The following is a 7,972-nucleotide window of genomic DNA, read 5'->3' on the forward strand; positions in this document are numbered from 1 at the left end:
CAAAGGCGTAACCATACACATCCTTGGCTTTATGTTACTGATCTTGGGAGACTCTGATTTTAAATAATGCTTTGGAAACATTGGACTTGTAAACACTTCTTTTTAGTAAATGAGTTGTTTTGAAAAGTTTAAATTGGTTGTGATTTTTGAGATGTTACATCTATAGGTTGCATGTACCCTTAAATGTTAAGAGAATTTCCACAAGTACATAGATTTTGTAACCTATAAAATTCATCAATAACATCTTGGTCATTCCCTAATGTAGGAGTCCTAAATTCAAACTAGCACCATGAATGAACAAGTGGTAGTATATGCATTCCCTTTGAACATACCCTACCTCATAGAAGACTACATCAAACTCATATACATAATCTATGTCAACATAGTCAACATAGTTTAGCTTATCAAACATAAACATTCCTACCAGAAGCTTTTGAGAAAAATCTCTCCATGGTGAAGACGTATTGTAAATATGTGTGATAAACCTTCAACATAGCAAAAAAGCAGGTATCGGCCTAAAATAGAAAATAAAAACTGATTAAATTTATAAAACATGTAAGTTTACCATAGACTTGGTCAACATTGGTACGTGTGTTGGTTCCACAAATACTCCATAATGTTGGACTCATACTTTGAAAACTAAAACAAATAGTGAGTGTTGTCAATTGAAGAGATGTATGAAGCAAAAACGATGACGAAGGTATATGCTTAATTAAGAGATATCGAGGTAAGTCGTTGGGGTGAAAGAGGTTAGCCAATGGATAATATACCAATGTGAGGGGCACATGATTGTATTTTCAGTCATTGTGTTTAACAAGAGAACGATTCTATAATTTGTTAATGTGTTTGACATCACACATTTGGTAGCTTCTATCTTTTATCTTTTAATAATAATAATAATAATAATAATAATAAATAAATAAATAAAAATTCAATCTAAAAAAACTTTGTTTAGGAGTATGAACGTTTAACTTTTACTTTAAACACAAAACTATAAATCTAAAAACTACTTCATACAACGTTTAAGAAGAAGCTATTGAGCTTTTGTAATCAATAAGCCTAAATTGCTCTTAAAAATAAATTTATATATTTATCTTTTTTAAACAATTGTCTTTTTAATTAATTTTATATATTTTAAAAGTTTCAAATTATTTTTATCAAACATTCATATAACAAATAAAAATTATAATTTCCAACAATCAATTACCCGTTACCAATTACCTACTTTCAGATAGTTTTATCGAACACGCTTTAAAACCACAAATTCACGATCTATCAACGTTTTAAAAAGTTGGACTAAATATGCAATTATATTCAAACCATAGAAATCAAAACCGTCACTTATGTTTACATATTTCTGCTTTAAAATTATTGTTTCCATCCGTTTAATTTTAATATTCTTATTTTGTCCTCGATTCCAGATCCAAATAATTTATTTTAAATTAACCAAATCAACTAAAAATACAACCAAAATCTAATCCATAGCCTTATCCAACAAGAACGTTAAAATTGTTGACATCAGTCGTCCTCACCAAAGTTGCAACTTGCAACATAAAGTCATGTGCGTAAAATCCCACTATCATAAACCACCTTCCAAGAAACCACCGTTTTCCTCATGTCAACCAAAGTGGGAAAAATAGATTAATAATCCGAACCAGGTGAATGAACCTTTCCCAATTCATCCACCTATATAAGCCTCTCCCTATCATTAATCATCAATCGAAAACAGTATTAGATTTTGTTCCAAATATAAACTACTAGACTTGAAAACATTTGATTCGATTTTGCAAAAGATTGATGGGAAATAATGGGTTTGATTCCGATTTTGCTCTTCTTGAGTCTATTCGCCGTCATCTGTTAGATGATTCCACCATGTATTCCGGCGGTGGAGCTCCACCGATGAATTGCCGGACCAACACCCTGTTTCCTTGCTTATCAGACACCTGGGGTGAATTACCCTTGAAACAGAACGATTCTGATGACATGTTAATAGCTCGGTTTCTTCACGAAACGTTGGATTTCGAGGGCCTCCTGTCGCCGGGAAAGACAATGATACCAAACATTGCCACTGTTAAATCTGAGCCGGAGGTTTTTGTGGGATCGCCGGAGATTTCAAGTTATGAAAATGGATCGCCGCCGCAGACGGTGGGAGTTGATGATGTGACGCAACAGAAGGGGAAACATTACAGGGGTGTGCGACGACGGCCTTGGGGTAAATTCGCGGCTGAAATTCGGGATCCGGCGAAGAATGGTGCTCGGGTGTGGCTAGGGACGTTTGAGACGGCGGAAGATGCGGCGTTTGCATATGACAGGGCGGCGTATAAGATGCGTGGTTCTCGAGCTTTACTAAATTTCCCACTCCGAATTAATTCCGGTGAGCCGGAGCCGGTTCGGATAACCTTAAAACGGAGAGCAACATCGCCGGCGAACTCATCGGAAGATCGATCGCTCAAGAGGACAAAGAAGGTGGAACAAATCCACGTGGCGAATAGTTAGTGGTTGATGGATGCTGACTGTAACTGTGGATTACCTTTTTTTTTTAATTTCGTATTTTATCGTGTAAATAGCTGTTTTTTTGTGCATAAATGACAAATTTATTATTTTTTTATTCATACAAAATCCAACTTATTTTCGATGGGATAATGTCATAAAAAGCCTTAAGTTTGGCAAAAAAAGTCGGTTTTACCCTTTGGCAGATTTTTGATTCGTTTATACCGCAAACTTGTCATATTTTTGTCGCTTTTGCTCTTTTTACCTGCAATAGCAGGTTTTCAGGTTACCATGAATTATTTTTTGCGAAAAAACCCTTAAGTTTACAAATATTTTGCAAAAAAACCCTTAAGATTATAAACTTATAAAATATAAATATATATTCAAAAATTGATAAAACTAAATAGTTTTTTTTTTTTAAATTAAATGTCAAAAGTTTATATTAAACTAATATAAGTTTTATTGAACTTATATTATGAAACCAAAATTGAAGCATATATTTAGCTTTACATAAGGTAAATTTTATATTGGTTTGATATAAACTTTTTCTATTTAAATTTTTAAAAAGTTACCTAGTTTTATTAAAATTTGAATATATTTCTTAATTAATACTTCAACTTTTCAAAGAAAAATTAAAAAATGTCTGTTAGTTAATAATTAATTATGTTAAAATAGTTAAACATATGAATAATATGACATCAATTACATTCAATAATTTTTTTTAAAAGGTAAACAAAAATATTTTATATGTTTAAAAGGTTTGTATTTCAGAAATAATAATATATTTTATTTTTTATATGTTTAAATACATAATAATATTGTCATATATTTTTTTATAAAAATATCATAAACATTTTAAACATCAAAAATAAACATAAACGTTTTAAACATATAAAATATAAATATATTTGTCTAAATTATTATATAAATATATATATTTTTATAAAAAAATATGATAGTTTACTATTTCTAAAATACAAACATTTTAAACATATAAAATATTTTTATTTTCCTTTAAAAAAATTAATTGAATGTAACTAATGGCATATTATTCATATGTTTAACTGTTTTAGCATAGTTAATTATTAGCTAATAGACTTTTTTTAATGTTTCTTTGAAAAGTTTAAGTATTAATTTATAAATATATTCAAATTTTGATAAAACTAGGTAACTTTTTTAAAATTTAAATATAAAAACTTTATATCGAACCAATATAAAATTTACAGTACGTAAAGCTAAAAATATGTTTCAGTAGAAAACTATTTAGTTTTATCAAATTTTGATTATATATTTATATTTTATATGTTTTTAATCTTAAGGGTTTTTATGCAAAATATTTGTAAACTTAAGGGTTTTTTTCGCAAAAAATAATTCATGGTAACCTGGAAACCTGCTATTGCAGGTAAAAAGGGCAAAAGCGACAAAAAAATGACAAATTTGCGGTATAAACGAACCAAAAATCTGTCGAAGGGTAAAACCGACATTTTCTGCGAAATTTAAGGCTTTTTATGACATTATCCCTATTTTCGATAGTTGCATCTTTTCCTTAACCTCGACATTCTTTATACGAAATACTATTAAATATAACTATCTAACTCGTTTTTTAATATAATTATCATATATATTTTTAATATTTAGGTTGTGTTACATTATTTGTAGAGTTTTTATATGTTATAATTTTCATATAGGCTATCATTTAAAAAAAAAAAAAAACTTCTTACATTAGTTTTTGAAAACCTTATTAAAAAAATCTTGAAATACACTCTTAATTAACTATAAAGATTTGATCAACTAGCTTATTTGGTTAAAAGTTAAATTTTCTGATATCAACTAGTTTTTAATTGTTATCTAACTTTTCAGCTAATATATAATGATAGTCTTGAAACATATTCAATATTCCTCGAACTGAATACAAGCCATTACGAAAAATAGTGCACAGGTGTTGAAGTAAATTCTAGTTTGGCATAATAAATGGAGACAAATACGAGTGACAACATAACTATAGATTTATGCATTTATTAAACATGTCAATGTTTTTTTTAGCTAAAGATCAGGATAATATTTGATCAAGATAATCAAATTAGACGGGAAACAACTCAAACATACATAAATATTGTTGATATAGATGATAGATCTACGATTTTTTTTTGAACAACAAAATGCATTAAAGAAAATCAGGAGGGGTTGGAAATAATACAGAAACAATACAGAGATGAGCAAAAGCAAAAAACAAAATGAAGCTAAACTAACTACAAGGCCATCTAAACTACATGACCATCTAAAGTAAGATTGCAAAATGAAAAATGAAATATATAATAATATATATTATAAATATCTATAAATCTACAATTTAAAAGAATTTTTCTGTTAGCATTAATATATATTATAAATATATATATTCATAATAATTAATACTTTTTATCACAATGTTTCCAGAAGGTGACGCAAGATATGATTAAATTTAAAGTAAGTTACACGAATGGTCCCTATGATTTAGAGTAATCTGCATGTTTGGTCCTTAACATATTTTTTTAACTCAGAATGTTTTTACTATTTGTTTGTGTTACGCGTTTAGTCCCTGTCTTACCAAAAAAAAGCTATTTTGCCCTTGATTTTTAAATTATTTAAAGAAACACACCCCCAACCCCACCTCCTCACCTTACCTTACCTACCCAATTATTTTTTCTTAGAGTAAATTACACTAATCGTCCCTTGTACAGGTGCCAAAATGCATATTCAGTCCTTATTTTGAAAAATTAACTCGGACCGTCCCTCGTTTGGTTAAAAGTTGCACGTTGCATCACTCGTTAGTTAAAATTATCACGCTTAATCCCTTACGAGACATGAAATGACTACAATACCCTTTTTAATTTTATTTTTCATTTATTTTTAACATTTTTGATTAATTTTAATTTTTAAAATATATTTTAATTAAAATTGTGGGTCCATCTACCTTTAAACCACCATAAATGTTCACACCCACCCGTTATCTCCCTCTCTCCTAGTATGTTCTTCTCCGCTTAACTCTGATCATGCTCAATACTCTGATCATCTTCTCCGGCCACCTAATTTGCACCTTCTTTGGTTCCAGAAATCGCAAATAAAAAAATCAAAATCTGAAACCTATAACCCAAATGAATGTAAAAAATTCAAAACCATTTCACAAATCAAACTTAAAATGAAAATCAACATGAAATCCAAATAGCTCCAGAAAACAAAAATGGTGGTGAATCTTTTAGAAAACCTAAAATACACACAAAATGGCGGTCAATTAAAAATATGAAACCTATAATCCCTTTACCATGTGTTTCTAATCGGAGAGCATAGAGAATTAGGGAAATATCAGTTTCGCTAAATCCAAAACCCAAAATCAATTTGCTCGATTCTAATAAGAAAAAACACAGCCCCTCGATCAGAGTTTGAATCTAGTTTTATTGTTGTGGCTTTTTTCGAACAGAGAAACAGAAATTGAATCCCCTATCAGAAATCAAAACATAACCCCTTTCATCTTTCGGAAAATCAACTTATATCATGGCAATCTTTCATCCGGAGCTCTGAAGAAGAAAATCGGTGATAATTAAGATCTAAAACTCGATTTTCTGAAAGAAAGAGCAAGAGAGATGATGTCATAAAATCGTTTTTCTGGCGATTGGGATTTTTACATCTGGGATTTCAGGTTTATAGTAGCAGATGGAGGTGGCTGGTGATCGAGGTGGCTGGTGGCTGAAGGTGGTTGCTGACCGTAGATGCGCAAGTGGGGTGATTTATCATTATCCCATTTACGTCCAAGTCTGTCAATTTGTTCTTCTTCCTGTCTAGGTTCGCCAACATGTTGGAGACGCGAGCAACATAGCGACGTACTGGAGTCGGAGAAGTGGTGAGAGACGAAAGAGATGATCGGTGTGTGAGCACACTGGAGCAGAGAGAGGATCAAGAGATTCAGGTCCACCATTTTTCTTTCAAAAGAGGGTTGGGGAAGAAAGGAAACAAGGGAAACAGAAATGAAAGGGGGAGGGGTGGGTTTGACTTTTGAGGAGAGTATTTTTTCTTTTTCCATTTTGAATTTAAAAATAAATGAATAAATAAGAGAAAATTAGAAAAGAAATTATTAAGGGTAAAATAGTCTTTTTATGTCTTAAGGGATGAAGTCTGCAAGTTTTAAACAAACAAGGGACGGTCTGAGTTAATTTTCAAAAATTGGGACTGAACATGCATTTTGACACCTGCACGAGGGACGATTCGTGTAATTTACTCTTTTTCCTATTTAAATAATAGTCTTTTTAGGTAAGACAAGGACGAAGCACGCAACAAAAACAAATAGTATGGACTATCCGAGTTAAAAAAAATAAGTTAGAGACTAAGCACGTAAATTACCCCAAACCATAAGGACCATTCGTGTAATTTACTCTTATATGTTACGTCTAAACATTACGATCGTATACAGTTTACAAATTCCTATAATTATTGAAGCTAATACGAGGTGTAGGTGCAATTGAGCCGAGTACTTGAAACTCCACTCGATTAAAAAACCCGAGCTCAACTCAATAATGCAATCAAAACTTTATTAAAAAAAAAATTACATTAAATTGAAATAGAAATATGACTAAGCTCATAAGTTTGACTTAATCCAACTTGATTACGTAAACTATGAAAATAATAATAATAACTTTAATAATAATAAATAAAGGGTAAAAGTATTTCAATACTCGAGTTCAACTCGATAATATACTCGAGTTGGTCTAGCTCGAGCTCGACTTAGTTTGAACCGAGTCGGATTTCGAGTATTTTCCGAGTCAATCTCAAGTATATCACGAGCTGGCTCGATTCAGTTACAACCCTAATGAGGTGTGTGGACAAATGATAGTTCTAGATGACAGTATTCTCCGAAAAACACAAGGCATGACTAAACCTTGAAACTAGTTGATATTTACGTATTTTGTCATAATTTATGACTTTTTGATGTTGTTGAAGTTTATATGATACAACGGACTAAGGTCCATGGTTGAAGAGCATCTCCGAAGCCCCTTCTATATATTTTTTACTTTCCTCTCCCATATTTCCACTAGCTTTATCAATCAAAATGTTTAACTTAAATAATCTTCTATAGTTGAAAAATTATAAAAGTTTTTATCACATTAACTAAATTAACCATGTCTTTGTGAAATATTTTATAAAATCCCCTCATCTATTTTTTTATTTTTACTATTTAAGCATATGTGATATTTATAAAATTAAAACGTAGTTGATAATAAAATTAAATAAAAACAAGAATAAATTACATGAATGGTCCTATGGTTTGGGGTAATTTGCGTGTTTGGTCTCTAACTTATTTTTTTAACTCGGAAGATCCCCATTGTTTGTTTTTATTATGCGCTTGGTCCTACTGTTTGTTTTTGTTAGGTGTTTGGTCTTGACTTACTTAAAAAGACTATTATTTAAATAGAGAAAAATGATGAGATAAGTAAGGTAAGGTGAGGTGTTG

The 7,972-nt window shown here is 30.5% G+C and overlaps 1 pseudogene; it reads left to right on the forward strand.

The window, feature by feature from the left end:
• Nucleotides 1–1,631: 1,631 nt before the first annotated feature.
• LOC145057193 (ethylene-responsive transcription factor 1A pseudogene) lies at nucleotides 1,632–2,619 on the forward strand (annotated as a pseudogene).
• The last annotated feature ends 5,353 nt before the right edge of the window (nucleotides 2,620–7,972 follow it).

This window comes from Lactuca serriola, chromosome 6 (assembly GCF_051521515.1).
Source record: "Lactuca serriola cultivar US96UC23 chromosome 6, Lser_US96UC23_V15, whole genome shotgun sequence".
NCBI classification, from domain to species: domain Eukaryota; kingdom Viridiplantae; phylum Streptophyta; class Magnoliopsida; order Asterales; family Asteraceae; genus Lactuca; species Lactuca serriola.